Source organism: Megascapheus bottae, chromosome 5, assembly GCF_031878675.1.
Source record: "Megascapheus bottae isolate mThoBot1 chromosome 5, mThoBot2.hap1, whole genome shotgun sequence".
Taxonomy (NCBI): Eukaryota; Metazoa; Chordata; class Mammalia; order Rodentia; family Geomyidae; genus Megascapheus; species Megascapheus bottae.
The window spans coordinates 22,422,298-22,449,583 of record NC_143513.1 but is presented as its reverse complement, the minus strand read 5'-3'; the positions used below and the strand labels follow the sequence as shown (position 1 = coordinate 22,449,583).

The 27,286-nt window shown below is 40.5% G+C and overlaps 1 long non-coding RNA gene across 4 annotated transcripts in view; it reads right to left on the bottom strand.

Moving 5' to 3' along the window:
- Positions 1–26,157, bottom strand: part of LOC150063102 (uncharacterized) — a 38,605-nt gene extending 12,448 nt beyond the window's left edge. The window contains exons 1-6 of one of the 4 annotated variants that reach the window (XR_016535397.1): positions 26,098–26,157; positions 14,543–14,607; positions 12,437–12,543; positions 7,955–8,372; positions 5,664–5,829; positions 3,650–3,854 (exon numbers count right to left, since the gene is read on the bottom strand). This is a non-coding gene — a long non-coding RNA (uncharacterized LOC150063102). Of the gene's footprint in view, positions 1–3,503; positions 3,855–5,663; positions 5,830–7,954; positions 8,373–12,436; positions 12,544–14,542; positions 14,608–26,097 lie in introns of those variants that run through there. The other 3 variants (XR_016535395.1, XR_016535398.1, XR_016535396.1) reach the window with 3 other exon arrangements.
- Between the last annotated feature and the right edge of the window lie 1,129 nt (positions 26,158–27,286).

Below are 27,286 nucleotides of genomic sequence, written 5' to 3'. Positions count from 1 at the left end.
GCACCTTTGCATGTGCACGCGTGTGTGTGTGTGCGCGCTCACAAACACACACACACACACACACACACACCAATAGTCAGTGAAAAAGCAAGAAACATGGCCCAAGTGGAGTGCCTGCCCAGCTAGTTTACAACCCCGAGTTCCATCCTCAGTGCCAGGAAAGCCAAACCAAAGCAAACCAAATCAAACCAAATAACAGAAAATGACCTTCTGGGGAGATGTTTTCACACCTTGCCTTCTTCAGACACTTTCAATACCCTTACTTAGATCCCTGCCCAAACTCCAGATAGCAGGTATTCAGTACATGCTTGGAAAATAAGTTATAGAGCAAACTTTTTGGAGGGGGGGGAGATAAAGCACATATTGGGGCAAAATTGGGCCTTGGCAGTAGAGCCCTCTGAAGAGGCTTCCAGACTCTGGATGTGAGGGCTGTGTTCTCCTCACCAAAGCTAAACTATTGGCTTTCAATTCCAAATCCTGAAGGCAACACAGTATGGTGGGCCAGGCAGAACTAAGGAGGCCCATCTGTCCCCATTAGAATCTCAGTTCTAATGCATGCTAGCTTTGTTTCTTTGGGCAAGTTAGTCCCTGTGTCTTGGTTTTCTTGTTGTTGCAGTGGTGATGGCAGTTGTAGGGCACTCTTCATAGAGTTGTAGTGAGGACTTTAGTAGGTTATTAGAGCATGTAGAGTAATCTCTCATTGGTTTCTAGCTGTGTCAGGGAATCTGCTCCTCTTCACTAATGGCCCATTGGAAAGACAATAAAAGCTGGGTGAAGACATGTCACATTCACACAATTGAAAACTTAAGGGGGATTCTTAATGGTCTCCTAGTTCAACTCTGGTTTACAGACAGGAAGAATTAGGTCCTGAAAGGGAAACTGACTTGTTCAAGATCAGCTAGTGTCAGTGCTGGCACTCACCACAGGAGTGCACTGCAAAGCATACAGAGATGCAAGTTCCAGCTAGGTAGAGAGGCAACAATATGTCTGTGTTTCTTCTCTCTCTCTCTCTCTATCTCTCTGTGTCTTTCTCTCTCTGTCTCTATCTCTGTCTGTGTCTTTCTCTCTCTCTCTATCTCTCTCTGTCTCTCCCCCCATCCCGCTTGCTCGCTCACTTGCTCTCGCTCTCTCTGTGCTGATACTAGGGCTTAAACTCATGATTTGGATGTTGTTCCTGAGCTTTTTTCTCCCTCAAGGCAGGCATTCTACCACTTGAGCCACAGCTCAAGTTCTGGCTTTTGGTAGTTAACTGGAATTAAGTGTCTCACGTATTTTATTGAATGGGCTGGGTTTGAACCTTGGCCCTCAGATTTCAGCCTCCTATATATCTAGGATTACAGCAAACCACGAGTGCCAGGCAAACATAATTTCTTACTTGACAAATGTATTCTGCGCAAGAGTTTATAACTCAGCTGGGAAGATAAAAATACATGACAGCAAACATCATCTAGTATATAACTGACAATACAGCCTACTTCTGGTAAGCACATGGAGGAGACAGTGGGAGAGAAGCATGGGTGGCATCATTCTCACCAAGTCTCAAGGCAGTTTCTAGTCAGCCTGATCCTGACCCTCCTTATCTGGGGAAGAGATGCCCTCCACACATTTTCTTCTCTAGCTGTGAGAAATTCAACCTAAATTTCACCTTGTGTGGGCTAACAGAAAGGGGACCAAGTCCCACTCCCTTCCAGTCTAGCTTACATTCAGTGCAGATGACTACCCTCTCCTTTAGATGTGTCTAAACAAGACTCTTAATAATGATATTGTCGTCAAGAGACCTTGCTCTTATGTCTTCTTTTCCTCTGCTATAGGGAGGGTGGGTGTGAATTCAGGAGGCCATCCTGAGCAGAACAGGAGGAGGTCTTTGGATATGAGCTCCTCAAGCTCCTCTGCTTCCCGGAGTGCTGCTTGGGTCCACCTGAGGGTTGTAATGGCAGCTGAGGCATACAACAGCTGGGCTTGAGAGGCCTTTCTAATGCCCCCCTCTCACCCCTGCCTCCCACTGGCTGCACACTCAATCCTACCTGGCCTAGACTCTAGTTCAATTTATAGCCCTAATTGGATGACAGTTCCTGTTAGAGGGACCCCCACTTTGGCAATGTTTTCCTCAACCAGACTTTGAGCAGCTCCTAGGGCTTGTCAGTGCCACATGGATCCTACTAGAAGAATGAAAACCTTAAGATCTCTGTCTTAATCTGCTCAGACTGACACTTCCAAATGCCACAGATGGGGTAGCTTCAGTGAGAGAAATTTCTCTCACACGATTCTGAAAGCTAGATGTCCCAAATCAAGGAGCAGCCAGGTCAGTTTCTTTTTTATTTATTTTATTTTAATATGTTTCAGCATACTCCTTTCTTCCTTCTCTCCTTCCTTCCTTATTTCCTTCTTTGTTTTTTTTTTCCTTCCTTCTTTCTTTCTTGCTAGGGAGGGGTGCAATTCAGTCTAGAGAAATTTTTTCCTTCCCAGCCACACTGTGAAGCAAAGTTCCTAGGGAAATCTAAGAAAGGATTTCTTCCCAGGGTTCAAAATAGGATAGAAGGGACTGTGGCCTCTGTTGGCCTTAGGTATTATTTGATTCAGGAGATACACTAGGTAGGAGGCTTGTAGATGAGGAAAAGAAACTAAGATGACATTTCTAACAGCAAAGCAGAATGCCTGAGACTTGGGAGATTTGAGTTTTAATCTTTTAATGATTTTCTGTGTGACCCTAAAGTCACATTGTCTCCTCTTGGGCTTTATCCCTTCTTCTTTAATATAGAGGGCTGCTGACCTGCTTCTTAGGGTGGTTAAGAGGAACCAGTAAAAGACATAACTGCAAAAATCTTTTCTTTTTAGTGTTTGCTACTTATTGTTTATTATTTTGAGTGTTTATTATGACATTTTCAAGTCTTTTTGCAAACATAAAATGTTGTGATAATAAGAAAAATGCAGAATGTTCCTTCTTTGAAAGTCTCTGACATCTGTAGATAAAATGTGAGCTCTAATAACTGAAATCTCAGTTTCCTATTGTGGGAAAGGCAAAGAAGGAAAGTAAGTCTGCCCATCTAGGGCTTTACGGGGCAGCCTGGGGAAGTTTGCCTAACTGAAGAGAGATGGATTCTGTGAAATTCAGGATAACACACTAAGCATTCTGCATGATCCTCCAGTGGCAGTTTGTCAAAGAGAAACAAATCCTGTAGGACATTCTCTTTAATATACTTTTAGTAAATGTTTTATTGGATTGGATTATGGGAATTAGGGGAATGAAAGATCCATATCGTATTTTTCAAAAGCAATACTTTTAGAATCACAAATTATATTGAAATTTTTATACCCAGAAAATAAAAACAAAGATCAGAAGAACTAAACAGCATTTATATATGTCTCTACAGAGATATATATGTATATTAGCAAATTGAAATATAGCAAATACACACACAAACACCCACATAAAAGAAATGCAAATTATATTTTTGACACATTTTCAGCACAATCACCTAATACAATTTTCTTTTATAGGCAGAGGTAATAAATAGTGTGAATGTATATTTATGGTGTATTTGACAAATGCATTTGCTTTGAGTCAGAGGGAAAAGCTCCAGTGATTTTACCTTTGAAATGTTTCCCATCTACCTTGACTAAATTGCTCTTTTTTTTCTGCATTTCTCACCGTGACCAAGTCTGAGGTAGGAAATTCCTTTTGGCCTCCATGCATGATGCATGCTTAGAATAAGGATTTGGATACAGCTGAGATGAGGCATTCCTCTGCAACTTCATGAAGTGAAGCTTTCTGAGAAGACAGCCTGTGTCTTTTCTGTCTCTGCAAATCTTCTAGACTTCAGGCATTGACTTGTATTTAGCAGGTGTATTATCACCTATACAAGTGAGGAACAACAGACACTTGTTACATACTTCTGGACAATGCATCACTTCCACATTTATAAGAACTGGAGCACTAGCTTTTTGTTGTTCTTTTGGTGCCTATTCTGGGATTTGAACTCACAACCTCACACTTGGTCAGGTACCTTGCTTAACTGTCTACCACTTTACCATCCAAGCTATATATCCAGCCTCACTTTTTTTTGCTAATTATTTGGAAATGGAGTCCTGCAGACTTTTCTGCTTCGGCTGGCTTTGAACCATAATCCTCTGAATCTCAGGCTCTCGAATAGTTAGGATTACAGGCATGAACTGCTGGTACCAGTGACGTATCATTGTTACTTCCTATTTTATTTTATTTTTATTATCTTTAGTAAAAAGATAATATTTGTACAAAGGAATTATCAGTCATCATTGTCCCCTGTCCCTCCATACCCAACTCATTCCCTCAATTTTTTTTTAGTTTTATAAGATGCACATTGGTTTTATGACTGTATTTTACCCCCTTCCTCTCTTCATTTTATCTACCTCCTTCCCTTTGACCTCACCCTCTCTTTCAAACATCAGTTCCCTGGTGTTTATTTTGCCAGACAGTGAGTTAGCCTTTCTAAGGAATTGTACTCTTGCATTTTCTCTTAATCTAAGACCCAAAAGCTGTTCTGCAGCTGATGAAGCCAATTCAATTCCTCCTGAAGGAAGCCTTGCTTCTGGGGCATCCTGAACAATGAAGATTCTATCACAGAAGAGTACTACTTTACACAGAAGGGAGGCTATGTTCTGCAGGCACTAATAGGTGAGGAGAAAAACCCAGAAATTCCTTTCTGGAAAGGACAGGGGAGCTGAAAAGGAGGAGTAGAAAATGAGGGCTTGGGACTTCAAACTTTAGCTAGAAAGCCTCCTTTCTAGACTGCCCTTGGGGAAAGCTGTGGGTAGATGTTATTGCTAGAGGAAGCTTGGGGAAGAATCCGTTCTCACAGCAGAGATGAGGGGATATCCCACAGGCAAGATCAGAGGGATGGAAGGCCCATAGGATGAATGATAATGGGAATATAAAAAAGTTATTAGCAATTCTCCCCCATGAGAAACAAAGTGGTGCTCTCTTTGAGAACAGTTTCAGAAGACAAGGCCTGGATGTTGGGAACTGAGCTGAACAGCTCTTTCTCCTCAATTTCATGAAGCCAGAGGGCTCCTAGAAACACCCCATTTGCTAAGTTCACAAATAAACTTCAATGAAATAAGAAACCATTACTGCTTATGTGGACCTTTCCTACTCAGTTCTCTGTGGTAGGTGTTGTATGCTGTTGCCCTCACTAGAAGTGACCAGGTACTTCCTTCCTTAATATGTGCACGCCTTCCTCCAGGTCTGAAAATGAGACTCAAACACCACCCTCACCCTGCTACTGTGAGCAGATATATTGAAATTTCTTTAAGCTTGGGTGACATCCTCGGATGAGGAGCTCTAAGCACCAAGAATTATTGTTATTACTACATAGTTACTGCCTAGCATGCAGAGAATTACCCTGCCCTGCTGTGTAAAAGATCTATAGTGGGATGGAAAAGTGTGGAGGGGGGGGAAGACAGCCAGACTGTAGGAGAAAGTGGAACGAAATGAGCTTAGGAGATACAGGGGCAGAGAGCACCCCATGCATGGCAGCCTTCACCAGGTGGGTATGCTCTTACAGCTGGAGACAAGGACTGTTTTCCTCCCATTAAGCAAACACAAGATATCATGAAGATGCTAACACTACAGTAACAGCCCAGTACGGGACTTAAAATTATGTATTTAATTCCAAGCTAATACTTACTATCTCAGGCAAGCATGTGAGTCTGTCTGGGACTCCATTTGGGGGTACTTGGCACATAGAAATCACTGTAGTTGTTATTACCACAAGTAAAGCTGTTATTAGTTGTTTGGTCCAGCCATCACTGATTTGTTGAAGGATATTTTCCAACCATCAGAATTTCCTAGGGCTGGTACCAAAAAGAGAGTCAGGAGAAATGGCAATCCACAGCTAACACAGAATCACTGAAAGGTGAAAATGGACCCCTCGTAGAATGGCCAAAGACATCTGAGGGGGTGTCTCAATTCAATCTTAAAACTGTGGTTGGTGGGTGGCCATACTGTCACGCATATCTGTGGAAGAGAAGCCAATATAACATAGCATCGGAAGGATCATTAGGGATCAATAGCCTTTTGTACCTCCGCAATCTTGAGACTCTTGAGAAGCAAGGAAATGCACAAGAGCTTCTAGCTCCCCTCAGAATTATTAGGGATAGACATATGGTAGAGTGATCTTTACTGAAACTTGTCACATCTACAGGAGGCTATAGCACCTTGTGTGGTCATGTGATCATGGTACAAGTTTTCCAGGTCCCAGAGGAGTCCACCATAAGAAATCTGAAATATAGCACTGCACACAGAACTAGTGATTGAGAAGGTGAGCATCTAGAGAAAGAAACGAACAGCAGTAGGGAGAAATGTGAGGTATAGTGGTAGTAGGTTCTACTAGGGTTTGGATGTTGAGAACCTTTTCAACTTCAGGGAGTATTTGAACCCTTTTCTGGAGGATCCTGGGGTGGCTCCACATGAAACTCTCTGATCTCCAGTGCAAATACAGCCCCTCCAAGCAGTGTGATACACTCCAGTGGTTTGTTTTTATGGCCAAATGGAGATTGTCAATGATCAAGTCTTAGTTACCAGTTGCTTGGGACACACATGGGTCAAAGTTGCTTGTTGAATTGTTTCCCATAGAACTCTTGAACCTATCTAATGATTTGGTGACATATAACTAAAAGCTCTTTTAGGTATTGGTAATATAAATAGATTCAAAATACCAAACTATACCCTGAATGACAGTTCTGATAGATGATGAGTTAGGACTACTGGGGAGTTGCCTCCTCCTTCCCATACCTCCACCTCCCACCCCCAAGCCCTTACTGCTTTCCTTCTCCCACTTTTCCTGCTTATTGCTCCTTGGCTGCTCTTAATGCCCCCTGTCCCTGTCTTGGATGGCGCCTAGGACTATGGAGCTTCCAGGTATGATCAGAATAAGCAGTTACTTGCAGAAGCATTACTGGGAAGATAGCCTTTTTATCTTTCCTCAAGTCTCCAAAATTATTAGTATTGTTATTGCTATATTTATGCCAGTACTGGGGCTTATAGGCAGGGCTTCATCCTCTTTCTTTAGTTGTTTTATTTTCTGAAGACTGATACTCTGCTACTTGAGCTATAATGCCATGTCCAGCTTTTTTTGGTACCATAATTAGAGATAAAAAGTCTCATAGACTTTCCTGGCCAGGTTGGCTTTGAACCTCAGTCTTCAGATCTCAGCTTCCTGAGCAGTTAGGATTACAGCTGTGAGTCACTAGAACCCAACCCGAATTATTTCTTAAACTTCTCTCATCCATTAACCTAATAAAACAAAAATCAAAACAATTCTTTTCTTTAACGTATAAGTGCCCCATTCAGTAGAACAGGCTGTGGGACACAAAGCAATTTAAAGTCTACCAATAGATTTTATTGATTCTCTTCTATTTCAGGAGAGCAAGGCCAGTCAGAGCACTGGGAGATGCCTGGGCTTCTAGACAAAGGATAGGGTAGACCTCAAGTACACATGGTTTGTAAGGAAGTCATTTCAAACTTTGCTCTCTGCTATCATTCTGTACTTGTGTGTGTGTGTGTGTGTGTGTGTGTGTGTGTGTGTGTGTGCTCATGTGCTGGTCCTGGAGCTTGAACTCAAGACCTGGGCACTATCTCTGTGCATTTTTTTTTTGCTCAAGGCTAGCACTCTACATTTGAGCTTTTTTTTTTCCTGATTGGAGATGACAGACGTTCCTGCCTGGGCTGGCTTCAAACCTTGATCCTCAGATCCCAGCCTTCTAATCAGCCTCCTGAGTAGCTAAAATTACAAGTGTGAGCCACCAGCACTTGACTCATTCTACATTTATGATGCATTAATTTAGACTCAGAAACAACCACTACTATCTCCGATGGATGTGTCATAGTTCTGCAGGGATAGAAACAGGGGATGATGTATGAACCTACAGTTCCCTTCAAAATAAAGACTTTGGCACTTGATGAACATGTCTGCCTTACCTGTGGAGGATTTAGAAGGTAATGGAGTATGTTGAGTCCTTTGCCTTAACACAGTGAAACAAGGGTTGTATTGTCTTGCTGGACTCAAAAGCTTTCGCCAGATGACCAGCTTGATCCTTTAAAACCCAAACACAAGAGGAGAGCTTTGCTCAGCATGCAAATGAGAAGAGCTAATGCTTTTGTTGGTTGGAGACGAATTTTCATGGGAAGTTGTACCCTGCAGTTTGCTAGCAGCCTGACACTTTATCCCTTCTTCCTGCTACTTCTCTCCACTGGCTCTGAGGAAGCACCCTTCCAAGTTGGAAAATTCATCTTGTCTGATTAATGATGTGTACACAGAGATTTCAGTCTCATCTTCCTTCTCTTGGTCCTTTTTATTCAGTTGTTTGTTGTGCTATCACCCTGCGGATAGATGGTTCTGCAGTGATAAATGTAAAGTTTGCATAAGCCATGGAACAGCAGGACAGCCTATTATCACCGTACATTTTCCATGGCTGTGCAAACCTCTGTAGGCTATTTTATTGCTAATAGATCCACAGAGAAACAGTAGTGATTTTACGACTCTTTTTAAAATGGAAATTCATGTTTGAGAAATACAACTGGGAGGAAACAGATGTAAACCACTTAAGCATTTGCAGCAAAATTGAGATGCACACTCTTATTTACAGACCTACATAGCCTCTATCGCTTTATTTTCAAAATTAAAATAAGCAATCTGTTTACCATGGGAAATGAGTAACTGTAAACTTGTTGTTTTCCCTTTTACACGGCAGTGGCCGCCATCGTTGGGTTTTAATGAAGCTGGGTAGTAAGCCCCCCCAACTCTCACCCCCCCCCCAGCCCCACTGCCACCCGCTTAGATTTTATTGTCTGTAGCGCATTTCCTGTGGAATCTGCATGAGAGGTAGGCAGGCGGGAAAGATTTTAGTGTAACTGTGTGTCTGAATTCCTGTTATGTGTTAGCAGCTCAAATGATTAGCAGACACATTAGAGAGATTGTGTGTGTGTGTGCGTGTGTGTGTGTGTGTGTGTGTGTGTGTGTGTGTGTGTGTGTGTATGTGTGTGTGTGTTTGGCACTACTGGGGGTTTGAGCTCAGGGCCTTGTAGATCTTGCTTGGTTTTTTTACTCAAGGTTGGCACTCTACCAGTGGAGCCACAACCCCATTTCTGAGGTTTTGGTGGCTAATTAGAGATAAGACTCACAGATTTGGCTGCCCAGGGCTGGCTCCAGGCTGATCTTCAGATCTCAGCCTCCTGAGTTGCTGGGATTTTGGTCCTGAGCCAATTATGCCAGCACATTAGAGGGATTTTAACCAGGTCTTTAACACTACCTGTCAGCCACTTTTAATACTGGAATAGCCAATCCGTGAAAATTGCTCTCATAACCAGGCATCAGTGGCTCACCCTATGAAGCTGAGATCTGAGGATCAAGGCTTGAAGCCAACTCCTGCAGGAAAGTCCATGAGACTTTTATCTCCAATTAACACCCAAAAGCTGGAAGTGGAGCTGTAGCTTAACTTGGTAGAGCACCAGGCTTGAGCATATAAGCTCAGAGATAGCATCCAAGCCTGGGGTTCAAGCTGCAGAATTGGCACTTAGAGGATGGGGAGAAGAAAACTGATTTCCTCTGTTGAATACAAAAACACTACCATTCCAAACCATTTATTCTTGCCATGGCCCAACTTTCTCCTGCTTAAAGGTTTATGACTATGTCAAGTTTAAGGAAAGGGGTGAAGCAATGAACTGAAGAGATGCTTATACCAGCACATGCTCTTCAAATGTATGGGGGCTCCTCTGTTCTTACTTATCAATTTATTTATTCATCTTAGATTTAGAACAATATCTTTTTGTTGTGATAAAATATACATGACATGAAAAATACTAGTTTAACCACTTAACAATAGACAAGTCAGTAAGTTCATATGCCTTGTGTCCTAGCCATTGCCAACATCAGCCTTACAATATTTCCTTTTCTTTTATTTGGGCCAGTACTGGGACTTGAACTCAGAGCTTAGAAGCTGTTCTTTTTACCTCAACATTGGTGCTCTATCACTTGAGCTCTGCTTCCAGCCTTTTATTGGCTACTTGGAGATAGAGTTTCTTGGATTTTCTTGCTTAGGCTGGCTTTGAACCTCAGTCCTTAGATCTCAGTCTGTTGAGTAGTTAGGATTACAAGCTACTGAAACTATTACAAGCCATGTGAACTAACCCCACCTAGCTAGATGTTTATCTTCCCCCACAGAAACAGTAGATCCTTGCCTCTATCTCCCTGCCTATGGTAACCTGTTTTCTCTATGAATTTGCCTAGTCTAGGCACGACTGTAGCATTGTATATTGCAATGCATTGTTGTCTGGCTTATTTCCCTTAGAGTCAAGTTTCCAAGGTTCATCAGCATTCCATTCCCTTTGAAGGCTGAGTAATATGGATGGTCAAGAGAGAGCACGTTTTGTTTATCTACTCATATGTCGATAGTCCTCTGATTTTAATGTGGAGAGAATAGGCCCAGGGCCCCCACAGGGAGGTGGCCTGCTGATGCCTGAGTGCTACAAAAGCAAGCTGCCATTAGCAGAAGAGAGTGAGAAGTGCCTGGCCTAGGTCTGCAGAATCAGACCTCGAGGAAACCATGATTGCTTGCTGGTCTCTGATGGCTGCACTGGTTATGTGGGCCTTTGGCTTTTACTCTACAGCTTTATGTTACATGTGAAAAGCAATGAAAAGTGACCTTCTGAGAAACTGCAATTCTTAGGTAGGTAGCTGGAGATTCATGCCTGTGATATTAGCTACTCTAGAAGCTGAGCCAATAATAAAGGTTCAAAGCTAGCCTGAGGAGGAAAGTCTGTGAAACGATTACCTTCCGTTAACCACCAGAAAAGCAGCAGTGAAGCTAAGGCTCAAAGTGGTAGAGTGCTAGTCTTAAGCAAATGAAGCTCAAGGACAGGGCCTTGAATTCAAGCCCCATGACAGACAACAACAACAATTGCAATTCTTCTCAGAGAGAAAATAAACTTCATGTGAAGATCAGAATGCTGAAGATCAGCATGTTTCAAGTCACAATGAAGCCTGAAGCCACTCATGTCTGTCATCCTGGGAAGTCAGTGAGGGCATTGTCTGACCATGGCTTTTGGGTGGCATTAAAGCTGGCACAGCCAAGTAAACCCAGCTCAGTGTATCATTCCTGATGAAAACCAACTGCACTGAGCTGCCATTAAGCACATTTGTGTGTGTGTGTGTGTGTGTGTGTGTGTGTGTGTGTGTGTGTGTGTGTATTTGGACCTGAGCTTGAACCGCATGTTCTTGCTTGACTTTTTCTCTCAAGACTGGCGCTCTACCACCTGAGCCACAGATCCACTTGCAGCTTTATGGTAGCTAATTATAGATAAGAGTCTCATGAACCCTTTTGCTTAAACTCACTTCAAACCATGATTCTCAGATCTCAGTCTCCTAAATAGCTAGAATGACAGGCATGAGTCTCCAGTACCTATCATTAAGAACAGTGACAGACTTATTTGCCAAATTCCCTTAGTAGAGTCATTAAACAACAGCTCTGTCTCACCCTTGTTATCTCCCAGCCCACCTGATTGAGGTACAGGAACTGTGTTTATGGCCCCTATGTCATCTGCTAATTACAGATGGAGGGGGGAAATCGGGGGGGGGGGCTGCTCGTCCTTGCTGCTCTTGCTGCTGTCACAATTGGCTTGGCTTTCCACGGACTCACCCATGTCCTCTGTTCTGTTGGGGGTTGTCATTAACAACACAGGGTACTCCACACTGACTGTGTAATTAATTTCTGTTACCAGAATATCATCCAATAATTAAATAACCTTAGGAGCTTGCCTAACCATCTCTGATATTTTACAAGAGAAGGTGGACATGTGCTGAGAAGACATCTCATTAAGGGAGTTTCTTTGACATTGCATAGATAGTATGATATTGTCATCAACAAGGTATTTGCATATAGATTACTTATTCTATACGACAGTCTAGTGAGCTCTCCAGGACATGTTACCTATTTCACTGGTGAGGTCAAACAAATTGCCCTTTATCATGGCTCAAGGTAAAGGAGAGACTAGATTAAAACCAGACATAATGGCTCATGCCTACTAGGAAGATGGAGGTCAAGAGAATCAAAGTTCAAGACTGCCTGTGCAAAAAGTTAATGAGAACCAATTTCAGCCAACTAACCTGGGCCTGGTGGCACATATAGGATGGCAGTCCCAGGTGAAAAGTAAGACTTCATCTGAAAAAGAACCTAAATCAAAAGGGAATGGAAGTATGGCCCAAATGTAGAGAGCCTGCCTAGCAAGAGCAGGGCTTGGGTTCAAACCTCAGTAGTAACAGAAAAAGAAAACATAGTAGTGTAGATCCCTTTTACAGGATACAAAGGAAAACTTACTTCATACTCAGAGTAAGGTAAGTAACAGGAGAAAAATAAATGAAGGGAACTTGGGTTTATGGAGTTTCTATAATTTAAAACACCTTACTTTTAGTGAGCTCCTGCTGAAAGTATGTGTCTAATTTCCTCTGGCTCTGTAATCCCACATTCATAAATGAAGCTCAAAGATAGCCTTAGTTCATGCTATACAGTTTGCTGTAGAACAAGAAATCAAAGAGAATCTGTAAAATTAAAAAGTGAATTATCTTTGTAAAACACAACACAGCATTTTGTAATCCCAGTATTTGGGAGGCTGAAGTAGGAGGATCAGCCTGGATTACACAGTGATATTGGTCTAAAAGACAACAACAACAACAAAGCAACCAATGAACCAACCACAAGAAAGGAAACACCACCATGAAATCACAAGGTAGCTGTTGCTGAATTCCAAAATCTGGACTTCAGTACAATTTCTGCATTAACCTGGGTGCCTACCAGGTGTCTTGTCTGAGTCTTTAAAAAGTCTTGCCAGTAAAGAATGAAAAAAGTCATACACATACACAGGCATGCACACAGACACACAGACACAGACACACACACACACACACACACACACACGTGCACACGTGTACACACAAATACTGTAGGTTTTAACTCTGCAGACCACTGGGTACTCTAGAGAAATCTGCTCCTGTTTCCCCTACTTTTGTGATATAACCGATCTGGCTCATTCTCCGGCTTTAAATTTTGTTTTTCATCTGTAAGTGACAGTACTGAGGCTCGAGCGCAAAGCCTGAATGCTCTTCTGCTCTTCCTTAGGCAAGGCTTCTCAAGGCTGATACTCTACCTCTTGAGCCACAGTTCCACTTGGGGCTTTTTGGTGGTTAACTGTGGTTGAGTCTCACAGACTTAAAGAAAAAAAGTCTCACAGACTCACGATGTGTATGCCTTGGAAGTGAACTAAAGATACCTGGAGTGAGGGGTAGAGGAGCCTTATTTTCTTATTATGGCAGCTTGTTATTACACATTTGAAGTACAGTAGTAACTGATCTTCCATTCCTGGATGAGTGAGCAAATTGTTAAATATCAATGTCAGCATCCTTAAACAGATCCAAATGTGTGTTGTCTGGCTACTTTGGCATCTCCTTGTATGGGGCTCTCAATAATCAAATGTAACAGATTTGGTAAAAATATTGTTAAGTTGAGTCTTGCTAGCCTTCATTCAGTCATCTTTGTATGAATCCAGTGGTTGTGTGTATGGGGTTTGTTTTGTTGTTTGGGGTTTTTTTCCCATTTTTAAGTGCTTTGTAGCTGATGTTCATTATGAGAGTGAATATGTAGAACTGTGCCACTAATGGAAGGAAATCCTACCTAAGAAAGTGTGTTTCTTTACAAAAAGAGAGTCTCACAGACTTTCCTATGTGGGCTGGCTTTGAACTATGATCCTTAGATGTCAGCCTCCTGACATTAGCTAGAATTACAGGTGTGAGCCACCTTCTCTGGTGCCTCTTCCTGCTCAGGAATTCTTCATTTCTAGACCAGAGAATAGGTCATAAGAAATGTGGTCAAGAGACTAGCTCAGCTACTTACAAGTGTCAAATCTTATTACATATTTCATATTTTTATCATTTTAATCATACTGAGCTAATATTTTCATTACATTTTGTAACAGAAAATCTGTTGTCCAACTTGTTTAACTTCTATCATTGGTGGATAATGCTTATTATGTTTCCAAATATATTTTTAATACTTGGTTTATGGGTTCTTGCTTAATTATTTTTTTTCAATTTCCTTTCCCCAAGCTCCTGCCATATTTTATGTATACTACCACATCCATAAAACGCACTAGATTTCTGTCATAGCTATGTGTCTTTATGTTTCTTCAAGAAGCACAAACATTAACAAGTGTGATGTTTCCATTTGTGAACTTCAATCACTGTATTCTGGAAGGTTTTCAATTAGTATTTACTCAATAAGTGAGCAGAGAGCATTTTAAATCTTCTCCCACATCCAAATTGGGTGTTTAATTGCCTGTCTCCCCCTGTGGGCCAACAGGAAAAGCCTTATAAAGCTTCTTTCACAGAATAGAGGCCGCACTTCTTCAATGCAGCTGGGGTACTAAATGCCTTCCACTAATTTTACCTTTCCCTCTGTCTCCTAGGCGTAATTTTTCACCTTTGGTGTTCAGACTTAATTTGCAGTAGGTTTTCCTTACCTTTGTGATTGTCTTGCCTGATGGTCCTCTCAGCTTTCATTAAAGTACAGCTCTCCTGACTCCATCTGAAGGAAGAAGGTTAGCTCTTGCTGTTTGGTTTCATCCCAGCATGCTTTGTGTTCCCAGACACAGCCACCTAGATCTGAGGTCACCTCTTATCCCACGAGAATCCAGCAGTTGATTCATGCTTCATAGTGAGATCTAGTCTGAAAATGATGACCTAACATAGGTTGGTGAGATTTTTCCCCCCAGAGGATAACTTTTATTGAATGGCCAAATCAAAATAACTGGGAGAGCCATTTTGAAAATCCTTACACTCTAGTTTCTCATTTCCCATCCAGTCACCAGGTTTCTACTTCTAAACTAGTGAATGAACCTGAAAAGCTAACAGTGAACATTTAGCTTATAGAAAAGTATTTCTTCAGCATGTTACTATATGACTTGAACTAAAATTACATAGCTTTTAAAAATCATAAAACATGGGCCAGGAGTTTGGCCTAGTGGTTAAAGTGCTTGCCTAGCATGCATGAAGACCCGGGTTCGATTCCTCGGTACCACATACATAGAAAAAAGCCAGAAGTGGTGCTGAGGCTCAAGTGGTAGAGCTCTAGCCTTGAGAAAGTCCAAGGACAGTGCTCAGGCCCAGAGCTCAAGCGCAGGACTGGCAAAAAAATAAATAAATAAATAAAAGTCATAAAACATGTTCTTTGTGGACAGGATTATTTGTTACTGGTTAAGAAGTTGTATGGTTAAACCTGGCACTGGTGGCTCACGCCTGTAATCTTAGTTACTCAGGAGGCTGAGATTTGAGCATTACTGTTCAAAGCCAGCCTGAGTAGGAAAGTCTATGAGATGCTTATCTACAATTAACCACCAAAAGGCTGGAAGTAAAGCTGTGGCTTATGTACCAGTAAACACACACACACACACCACACACAGATTTTTTTTTCTTCTTTGAGGTTGCTGACTTTTTTTTTAAGGTACTAAGTGAAATGCGGACAATGCTGGTGAGCAAGTTTATAGGTCCCCACTTGAAAAACTCAGAAGGAACGAAGTGGGTTGTCTATTTTCTTACACATGGTTCCCACAGTAGTTAGCCACAGGCTCCACAAAGATGGATCCTATATGTAGGGCAGAGCATGGGGTGAAAATGGATAATCTTTCCCTAAGATGCATATGAGTCACTGCAGAAGCCACTGACAGAGACCGTAGTTCCTAACTCATTGCCTTTGACTCTAATCACCCAAGCTGGCATTGTATATAGCACTGGAAAGATGTTGCTTTCCATAGCCTTGTCTTTGGGCCGGGGAGGGCGGACATATGGGATGATCAAGACATGGAGAATGAAGTTAGGGTTATTACTTCCAGGCTGCGAATCCCACTCTCAATGATTAGCACACTGAAGAGCTCTCATTGACATTTTGTGGCTTAACATAAAGATTTCCTGTGCATAGCTCAGGAAAGAGAGACAGATTTTCAAACAGCTGTCTAATATCTCTGTCAACATAGAAATTAAATAGATTTAGGAACTTCTGGAAAAAAGAAAGCATACACACATTTAATGGCCAGTAATGATCAATTTCAATTTCCAGTTGCAGAAATAGGAATTGTTTTCGATGTGTTCTATGGGTTATTCCACATAAACAGCTGCCATCCTTTTATTTCTTTTTAATCATTTGAATGGTGATATTATAGTTCTTATTTGCTTATTTGTAAAGGCCATAGAGCTGATGATACAATGAAGATATTGAAACAAATCCCATATCTCAATCAACTTTCAAATGGAAATCTGAAATTGTTTTAAAGCAATGATTTTCATGTTAGTATAGATTGGCTTTGTAGCCCAAACTTCTCTAAACTTGGTGACACTGCTATTTGTTTTTCTTCCCTTCTGAACAGTCATAAAAGACAAAATGACAAAACACAAACAAACAAAAAGTACCATTTTTGCCTTCAGTATCAGATGTTTGTATTGAAAGGAGATCAACCCTTAGTTGCCTGAGGCACATGGAACCATGATCTACACTTTCTGACTTTGGTGTGAGTTCTTGACATTGGCTTCTTAGTTTCGATACCTCATAAGTATTTTCATTAGATACCATATGCAGTGGGAAGGAGAAAGGTTTGTCTGGGAATCAAGCCTCAGCTCTGGCCCTTCCTTCATGACTGTTGGAAATGATTTGAGATTTTGAGGAGTCTTCTAGGGGTAAGTATTCTAACCCAAAAAGAACTTGGGAAAGCAAAGTTAACTTCGGCAGAGGTGCAGGACAGAAAGTGCTATGGACAGGAGTAAGCAGGTGCCAGGCTAGATAGTTCACACAGATTTTATCCTGAACATATTATTGATTTTTATTCTGATTGGTCAGAATGTAGGGTCACAGTCTTTCATAACTGGCTAGTTTGAAAGAAATTACAAGTTTATCTGTTTAAAGACTAGATGATTGGATCAAGAAGATGTGGTATTTATACACAATGGAATTCTATGCTGCCATTGGAAAGAATGACATAGCCCCATTTACAGGGAAATGGAAAGACTTGGAAAAAAATCATATTAAATGAAGTAAGCCAAACCCAAAGGAACACAGGCTCAGTGGTTTCCCTTATTAGTAATAGTACAAACTCCCAGCAGAGGATTATAATAGCTCAAAACCTAGATACATAAGGCCATATAGGATGAGGCTAAATGACAGGATCTCCAGGACATGGAAACACGAGCTTTAACTTGAGTGATTGTTATTCTTAATGTACTATGTTATTTCTCTTCTCTTGTTGCCCTTTGGTTAATCTCATATTGCTACAGTATCTGACTTTGTTACCTGGTATATTATATATATATGTATATATATGATTATTTGAAATAGGAAAGGGAATGGGGGAAAATAAGATGATTGGGAGGGGTGAGAGAGGGAAATGGGGACAAAAACATGAGAAGGGGTATCAATGTGTGAGAAGTAATGTACCTTCTATCTGATGAATATAACTGTAACCCCTTCTATCTGATGAATATAACTGTAACCCCTCTATACATTACAATAAAAAATGGGAAAAAAGAAAAAAAGAGTTTATCTGAGTGACCAATCCAAAGCAGGACACTGGCCCACCTTGTTAGATAAACAATTCTTACTCACCTAGAGCTTTACCACATGAGCCATGCCTCCAGCCCTTAGAAAAACAATATAACAGGATATGGCTTAACTAAAGTAGTTACTTGTAAGATGGTGATGAACCTTATGTCAAGCAACTACTTTGACAAGGAAGATTCTAACTCCTTCAGTGATCGTAGATGATTTTTGAACCTCCCATCCTTCATCTTTAATAGATTCAAAATGACCCATTATTTGGACTGGGGATGTAGCTCAAAGGTAGAGCATATGCTTAGCATGCTTGAGGCCTGAGTCCCATTTCCAGAACCAAAAGAAAATAAAGCAGAAGATATTACCAAAGGAGATAATGTGTAAAGAGGATCCTAAGCCTATCTATTGAGTGAGGTTTAATATATAACAGCGATTTTCATTTAACACTGAACCCCTCTCCTCACCTCAGTCTGCTCAGGATCTGAGTTTGGGAAGATGGATGGAAGTGAATTACACTAGGTACCTGCACAGCAATCCAGAATAACAGTCATAAAAGCAAAGCAAAATGCCAGATGCTGGTGGCTCGCATCTGCAATCCTAGATGCTCAGGTGGATGAGATTTGAGGACTGCAGTTCAAAACCAGCCCAGACAGAATAGTCCATGAGACTTTTCTCACCAATTAACTAGCAAAGATCAGAAGTAAAGTTGTGATTCCAGTGATAGAGTGCCAACCTCAAGCAGAAAAAGCCAAACAAGAGCATGAGGCTCTGAGTTCAAGCTCCATTACTGACAAGCACGCACATGCACCCACACCCTGCATCTCAGATACCCAAAAGAGAAAATAATGTTGGACCTAAAACCCCAACATTTTTCTCCCCCAGAGAATCATCTCAAGCAAATGAGAAGTCCACCCACTGTGCAACAAGAAAACACACAAACTCAAAGTCCACAGGCTTAGGCCTCTGCTGAGAGCAATAGAAACTAATCAAAATTATAGATCATTTTAATAAGAGGTCACTTTGGAACCCTTAGGACAGTTATGGTTGATTTAGGTTGGCATATGAAGCGTAAAAAAAGCATGCCTTTGGTCTCTAAGTCTTGCAGTTTCCTTTGGGTAATTATAAAGAAATACAATGGTACATAGTTACAACTCCTTGTGACTTTGCCTGGCTGTCAACATACGTATGGGCCCAGCAGAGCCATAACTACATTCAATAAAAGCTTGGTATAATATGGTTTTTCTTCTGATTAGTGGTCCTGTCCTCACATGAGGGCTCTAACTGTATTCCTCAGCACTGGATACTATTTCAAAAGCCATTGTGCTTCACTCAAATCTGGTTTCTCAAGGTGTCAGTTCTATTTTCTGTTCTCATGGGCAATATAGCATGTGGTAAAGAACACTGGATCCAACCCCTGCTCTACCATATACAGCTCCCACGACCAGCCCTCCTCAGCTGGGAAATGTGGAGAAGGAAAGCAAGCTAACAGTTCCAGTGTGATTAGAGTCGTGCCTGATACAGAGCAAGCACCCAATCCAAGGATGGCCAACCCTGTCCCACAGATTTCAACACCCACCCCCAAACCAAAAACTGCTCAAGGAGTCTTGATTGCTCGTCCACATTCTTCTAGTTCCATTTTTCAAAGGAACATATTGATGGTAGCAAAGCTGATTGGTGAAGCCAAGAAAAGTTCCTACTTTACTAAATGGAAAATATGATCACATTGGCTTAAAGAATAATACTGAGAATAAGGGTGATAGTCCATGCCTATAATCCTAACGTGAAGGAGGCAGAGGCAGGGGAGTTCTTGGCCAATCTTTAGCTTTGTCATAAAACCCTGTCTCAAAGAAACAGTGGCTATGAAAACATATACAGCTTCATATGTCTATGCACAAATTGACTAAATTATAGTATATACAGAGAAGGATTCTAATGGCATAACCCCTTTGAACAACAAACTTACAGTTGAACCAAATGAAAACCAAAAAGCTGGGACATGTATAGAAACTGTATTCCTTTACCTGTTAAAATACAAGTTTTAGAAATTTCACCTTCTAATCTGTTTATAAGTTTAATTTTATTATAGTTTGTGAATGTGATTTGACTCATACCAATAATTTGAAATTTTCCAGTACTGGCTTTTGGTTTTCAAAGTAGATAAATGTTTTCTGTGTGCTTCAAGAGTTACTGGAGATAACACATTGAATTAAGTTTGTATTGCTCAGTCTCCTTATATTCCTACTATTTTCGTATTGTGATCAGCAGAAGATGACCAGCAATAGTCTAAGATTTACATAATCCACCAAAACTATAAAAATTAAGTATTTTATTTAACCAAAAGAAGGATTGGCCTTTATAGATGTTATTAGTAATTTAATCATATATTATCTGTGTTAAGTATCTGGATGTCTGGATTAAGTGAGGCAAATGGCTAATATTGCTAGAGTTTTCTACTTTTAGCTGAATTTGTTTTGAGATCATTCATCTAGAGCTCTTCTTGGGACTCCGATACCAGGGAATGGGTGTGTGAATCATCCTTGGGTGAGCTGGAATATCTCAGAACTCAGATTCCTACAGAACTGCAATGTCCTTGGGGCCACAGTAAGCTCATAGTTGGGGGATTAATTCAGGGTCTCTTGGACTCTGGTCTTTATTTTATAGATTTTTCTTAATATGATTTGCATTGTCACTTAAGTCAGATATGGAATCTTCTCTGGGCTAGCAAGTCCAACTGGTAGCCAGTTGGGTTTTATTCTGTTTAATGACATTTTAAATAAAATATTGAATGGGTAAACATTTCATTTCTTATGTGCTAATCAAGCACAAGGTGATATAACTGTAAGCTTAAGTGTGTATTCAAATCCTCCAGGACTCTTCAAGTTCTGCTGTCTTAGAGTCTTACATTATTTACATAGTTTGCTGAAGGTAGGGAGGGGGGAAATCTCGTTTCAGGTGAGCTTTCAAATATTTGGCTTTATATCAAATGGAGCATGATAAATCTATACTGCACCAATTTATTGCCAACCATTCAATTTTTATTCAGTTTTGGGGGGACCAGTACAATGACTTGAAGTCAGGGCTTCACACTCTTGTGTTTTTACTCCAGGCTGGCACTCTACCACTAAAGTCACACTTTTATTTCCAGACTTTTGCTGGTTGATTGGAGATATGAGTTCATGGATTTTCCTATCCAGGCTGGTTTCAAACTTTAGTCCTCAGATCTCAGCCTCCTGAGTAGCTAGGCTTACGAGCATACCAGCATCTGGCTGGTATCCAATTTTAAATTTATTAGCCACAGAATTCTGTGATAAAAGATACCAAAACTTCTCACTCAATGCATGGACTAAATGCAGTGATTCTAATGGTCAAGAGTTCTCCTCACTACTAGACTTAAACTTAATATATGTCACTATAGTATACTACTTTTTGTGCTACGTTTTTCTCTAACTCCAAGAAGGAAGGGTTGAGTAAATAATAAATAAGCATGTCTCATTGAAGTGACTTTGACATTTCATTTAAGTTTATGCGTTCATTAAGATAGAATTGGTTTAGTCCCCCAAAGATTTTTTTTCCACTTTCAAGCAACTAGGCTAAAATATAGTATAAAAGTGTATGAACACTCTGTTAAATGCACAGATTTAACCCTGCTGTTTTGCTCCTAATCATTATTAATTGCTTCCAGTGGTGGACATTAATTTCCCTATTGCAGCAACATGCATCTTGAGCTTGGGCATATCCTAATACATCAAATGGGACAGGTGATATAATTCAGCTGGTCACAGCTGGAAAGGAGACAGCCACCCACATGCAGGCAGTCTGTCAACCTTAGTTACACTGCAAACACCACCACAGCCTCCAGAACAACATTGTACATTTATCTCTGGGGATAACTTTACAAGAAGTATGGCTGCCTGGTTCATCCTATTTAATCTGTTACTATTGTCTTAGCAAGTACAAAAATTGGACAGTTGGAACTGAGGTTTCTGAATTTGTAGTCTTTAAAGGAAGGAACATGGAGACATACGGTCAGGCTCATGGTATAGATAAACTGATAAGTGCCTGACTCAGAGTGGATTATAGTATTGTAAAATAAATATCACAGAAAGATTTAGAGTGAGCTGCTGATAATGTTTCTGGTGCTGTATTTCAGAGTCCTGTCTGTTCTATAGGCCTTTTGTCCACACTTGATGAATTGTTTGTATAGGACTTTGGATCTTTAGAACAAAGTTATTAGCTTTGTTATCTTTAAAGATAACTTCAATGCTCCTTAATGGTGAAATGGAAAATAGAGGGGAGATAGGAGTAAGAGAGAAATGACAGTCATGAGCTCTGTGGAGATATTGTCCAACATCAAAACTATGAAGTAAGGGCCGGGAGTTTGGCCTAGTGGTAGAGTGCTTGCCTAGCATGCACGAAGACCCGGGTTCAATTCCTAGGTAACACATATATAGAAAAAAAAAAGCCAGAAGTGGTGCTGAGGCTCAAGTGGTAGATCTCTAGCCTTGAGAAAGTCCAAGGACAGTGCTCAGGCCCTGAGCTCAAACCCAGGACTGGAAAAAAAAAAAAAAAAAGTATGAAGTGAGCTCAGCTCCCACATTTTGGCCCCTGAGTCTAGCTGTCCAGCAGAGGTACTTTGAATCTTCTGTAGGAATCTTGCTAGCTTAGAGAAAGACACATTACAACCACAATGAGGTGTTGCTCCACATGAATCAGAAGGGCGAGGACCAATTAAAAATAATAATTAAGGGGCCCGGGAGTTTGGCCTAGCGGTTAAAGTGCTTGCCTAGCATGCACAAAGACCCGGGTTCGATTCCTCGGTATCCCACATACACAACCAAACCGGAAAAGTGGCAGAGACGAGACTGCAACAAGCGATAGAGAGCGAAAGAAGCGAGCTGAGCCCAACCGAGTGGTGGCCGGAGCGAGCGGGGCCAGAAAGAGAAGGGGGCCAAAAAATAATAATAATAATAATTAAAAGCTGGGTAATAACAAGTATTGGCAAATATGTTTAGAAATTTGGAATATGTAAGCACAGTTGTTAAGAATATAAAAGTACGCAGCCATTATGGAAAACAGTACGATGCTTCCTCCAGAAGTTGAAAATAGAATTATCCCAGATTCACATGGTAATAGAATTACCCGGTGACTCAGCATTCTTCTTCTGGGTATGTTATCCAAAGGAACTGAAAGCAGGCCCTCTATTCGTACAGCCTTGTTCATAGCACTGTTATTTCCAATAGTTAAAAGTAACCTGGATTCATTGATGGATAAATGTATAAATAAAACAAAATCCCATCTATAGGATGGAATATTATTAAACTCTACAAAGGAAAGAACTCTGATATATACTTCAGCATAGATGAACTTTTGAAGACCTTACCTTAACTGAAATATTAACTGGATATTAAAAGATAAATACTGCATAATTCTACTTATATTAGGTACTTAGAGTAAGTAAAATCATAAAATCAGAAAGCAAAGAATGCCTACCAGGGGCCAGAAAGAAAGAATAAACAGGTATTTAATGGATATAATATTTCAGTTGAGCAAGATAAAACAGTTTTGGAAATTGGTCACATAAACATGTAAACCAAAAAAAAAGTAAACTGTATATTTAAAAATAGTGAAATTGGTAAATTGTATTAAGTGTATTTTACCTTAGTTAATTAAGCACAGAAATTCTCATAAAACAAATAAAAATCCGAACAGTTCTCATTTTGGACACTGCCCTTGTTTAACATCCAAGAGCTCTTTAGGTATCTCATGTTTGTTCATCACCCAACACCAGCCTGAGAAACTTCCTTTCTTGCCATCCTTCCAGACTGTGGAAGAGCCAAAGAGGCATCATGTGCAGAGTCATGAGATCACACCTTCATTCAGGCCTGAGAGACCCCACTCCCAGTTCCCAGGATCCCCACCTATGGCGGCTTCTGCTGCTGCTTCTTCCTCCTCCTCTCTTCTTCTTCTTCCTCCTCCTCCTCCTCCTCCTCCTCCTCCTCCTCCTCCTCCTCCTCCTCTTCTTCTTCTTCTTCTTCTTCTTCTTCTTCTTCTTCTTCTTCTTCTTCTTCTTCTTCTTCTTCTTCCTCCTCCTCCTCCCCCTCCTCCTCCTCCTTCTCTTCCTCCTTCTCCTCCTTCTCCTCCTCCTCCTTTTCCTTCTCCTCCTTTCCTTCCTCCTCCTTTTCCTCTTCCTCATTCTCCTCCTCCTCCTTCTCTTCCTCCTCCTCCTCCTCCTCCTCCTCCTCCTCTTCCTCCTCCTCCTCCTCCTCTTCCTTCTTCTTCTCCTCTTCCCTCTCCTCCTCCTCTTCCTCCTCCATTCCTGAAGCTTGAACTCAGGGCCTGGGCCTTGTCCCTGAGTCTCTCTGTGCTCAAGGCTAGCACTATACCACTTGAGTCACAGCACCATTTTGGCTTTTTCTGTGTGTATGGCACTGAGGAATTGAACCCAGGGCTTCATGCGGGCTAGACAAGTGCTCTACCACTAAGGCACATTCCTACAGCTTCTTGTCACAGTCTTCTCCTCACTCCCTGATCCTTCTCCAGTTCCATGCAGAAGAGCTCAGGTGAAGGGGCAGCAGAGTCCCACAAACCCTCCACATGGAGACCACTTCCTGTGAGCAGCTTCCAGATGGCACCAAAGGCCTGCTGAGCAGCACACAGCAAATATTCCAGTGTATGTGTACTCTTAGACTTCACATTCAGCACTATGTTCTAAGAATAGTCAAGGTATTCTCAGAAGACACACACAAACATTAGACCAAAAAGCCCTACATATCACAAAAATATATAATACAATCCACTATTGATAATAAGAATATTAAAATGTTAGCACATTAGTGTTAGAGGGTGTAATGCTAAAAGAGGAGATTATTAATACTTCCTTGTTTTCCTCACTTTATTTGACAGTATTTCCTCCAAATAATATTTTTGTTTAGTGTTTTTGTTGTGTTATTATTGTTATTGTTTGGGAGCCTGAGAGAAACACAAAAACAAAGACAAATGAAAAGATATCATTGTTGTAGGATGAATGCTAAAGAGTTTATTTTCTTATTTCAACACACACACACGCACACACACACACACACACACACACACACACACACACACACACACAGTAAACCATAGAAGAAAATCCAACAACTCACAAACACAAAATGTATGACTAATAAAAATGAAACAATTCTCCACAGACAATGAAGGAACTACACGTATGTTCATGGTATTTGAGCCATCAGCTTGCCCCAAATTAAAAATAGGTAATATTGAATATCAGAATATGTTTTATTACATTGATGATAATATAAATCAACAAAAATTTAGCTTCATTATAGTACAACCTTAAACTAAATAATTAAGCTTTGAAAAATTTATTTTAAACATTGTACAGTTAAGCATAGACACTTTAATCTTACAAAGATGCTTATAAGATATTATTTCATAAATAACTGAACATAAGCTCAAAAATTTATGTAATAGGATGTTCATCAAAGTGTTGTAATAGAAGAAAGATTACTAAAAGGATAGTACAGAGTTGGGCCATGGTGGCTCATAACTATGATCTTAGCCACTCAGGAGGCTGAGACCTGAGGATTGCCATTCAAAGCCAGCCAGAGCTGGAAAGTATGTGGAAATCTTAGCTCCAATTAACTGGCAAAATGCAGAAAGTGGAAGTGTGATTCAAGCTGGTACAGTACCAACCTCAAGCAAGAAAAGCCAAATAATAGTAAGAAATCCTGAGTTTAAGTCCCAGTACCAGCACAAAAAGAAATATAGTCTAGTTAGTAAACAGTATGAAGCTAATATTTGCCAGTCAGTTATGGAAAGATATATCCATGGTAAAAGCATATTATAAAACTTTGTGAACTAATATGCTATTTTAATTTTTAAAGTGCAGATAAGTAGAAAATCAAAAAGAATATCCTATACAATATTTATAGTGAGTGGCAAAATTATGGATGAGATATTCTTACATAATTTTCTTCTCTGTCTGTATTTATACTTTTTCTGTAATTTCATGCATTGGAATTCTGTCTAGAAGATAGTTTGTTGCAGCAGTAACATTTTGTAAGCATAGTATAGAGCCATAGATGTCTTTCCCAAGGACACAGACAGAGTCAGCATCAGGACCCAAAACAAGAGTCATGTTGTTGTTTGCCTTCAATCTTGCTAGGCATGAAGCGTTCTGTATTTGTAGCCGCATGATACCATGGCAGGAACCCTTGCACCTCCAGCACCAGTATGCAGGGGATCTTCTTCCTACTAGTGCATCTCTACACAGACCCCACCACCTGCCCACCCTGTCCACATTCTCCTCCATCTGTGAAAAGACAGTGAAATTCTTCCCCTCCTGGCATTCTTCCACCATATCCCTCCTTGCATCCTAGGTAGATATGCATGTATTTCCCTCTCTTGTTTGATTACAATCACACCAGAAAACATTCCATGCTTTGTGCTTATAATTTTCAACAGTATGGTGGTGCATACATAAACTCCATGTCTGAGGGCATTTGTGAGTTCTCATATGCAGCACAGGATGGATAGCTGCTGAATGAATGACAAATAAATGAAGAAATGAGTAAATAATGAATAAATGATATGACTTTGAGCAAACAGGTCAAAACAACTTTTCCTGAATTTTTAAAAATTTAGAGTAGGGAGTTTGGCCTAGTGGTAGAGCACTTGCCTGGCATGCACCAAAACTCAGTTTGATTCCTCAGTACCACATACATAGAAAAAGTTGGAAGTGGTGCTACGACTCACTAGCCTTGAGAAAGCCCAAGGACAGTGCTCAAGGCCCTGAGCTCAAGTCCCAGGACCAGCCAAAAAAAAGAAAGAAAGAAAGAAAACAACAGTGCTATCCTCCTCGATTTTTATTATTTCATTTTCTTTCCTTGTGCTTAGAAAAAATTACAAAAAAGAAGAACGGAAAAATGGTATGACTATGTCATCTACTCAGATCCTTGCTTTAAATCACAGACTTTTTTTTAACATAAGTCAAGGCAAATTTTTTACTGTTTAAATTTGCCTTAATTTGGATTTCAAGTACCAACATCAAGACCTGTCATCAAACAGGTTGTTGGGGGAAAAAATTATAAGTGGGTTCAAATTTTGCGTATCACAGATGTTTTTTCATGTAAATAACATTTCATAAAACAAATTATAGCTTAGCTATCATAGGGGCATCACTGTTCAAATGGAACTTTCCATAATTGTCTGTAGAACAAAGTATACAGAATAACCAGCCCCCACTTAGTTATAAATTTTACTGTATCATATTTTCTAAAAAGTGAAGCATGCCCTTAGGTTAAAAAAATGTAACAAAATACATTCCCAGCCCCTGCTTAGAGTGTGTGTAAATCAATCTGCCACAGAGAACCAGAATTTGAGAAGACAAATCCCAGGCCTTCGGTGGCCTTCTCTTTTCCCTTGCTTTCCCTACCCTCTGCAAAATCCAGCCTCCATTCTTCCAGGCCCTCCTGCAGTTTGCAATTATCTTTTTGTACCTACTGAAATGGGATGGATTGCTTTTGGGGTTTTTTGGGGGGGTTTTGTTTCTGTTTCTGTTTTGCTTTTGTACCGGCTGTTTAAGTCAGGATCTGGATCACAATCAAAGCTGGGGTTCTACCACCAGAAACACATCTCCATTTCTAACATTGTGGTGATTAATTGGAGA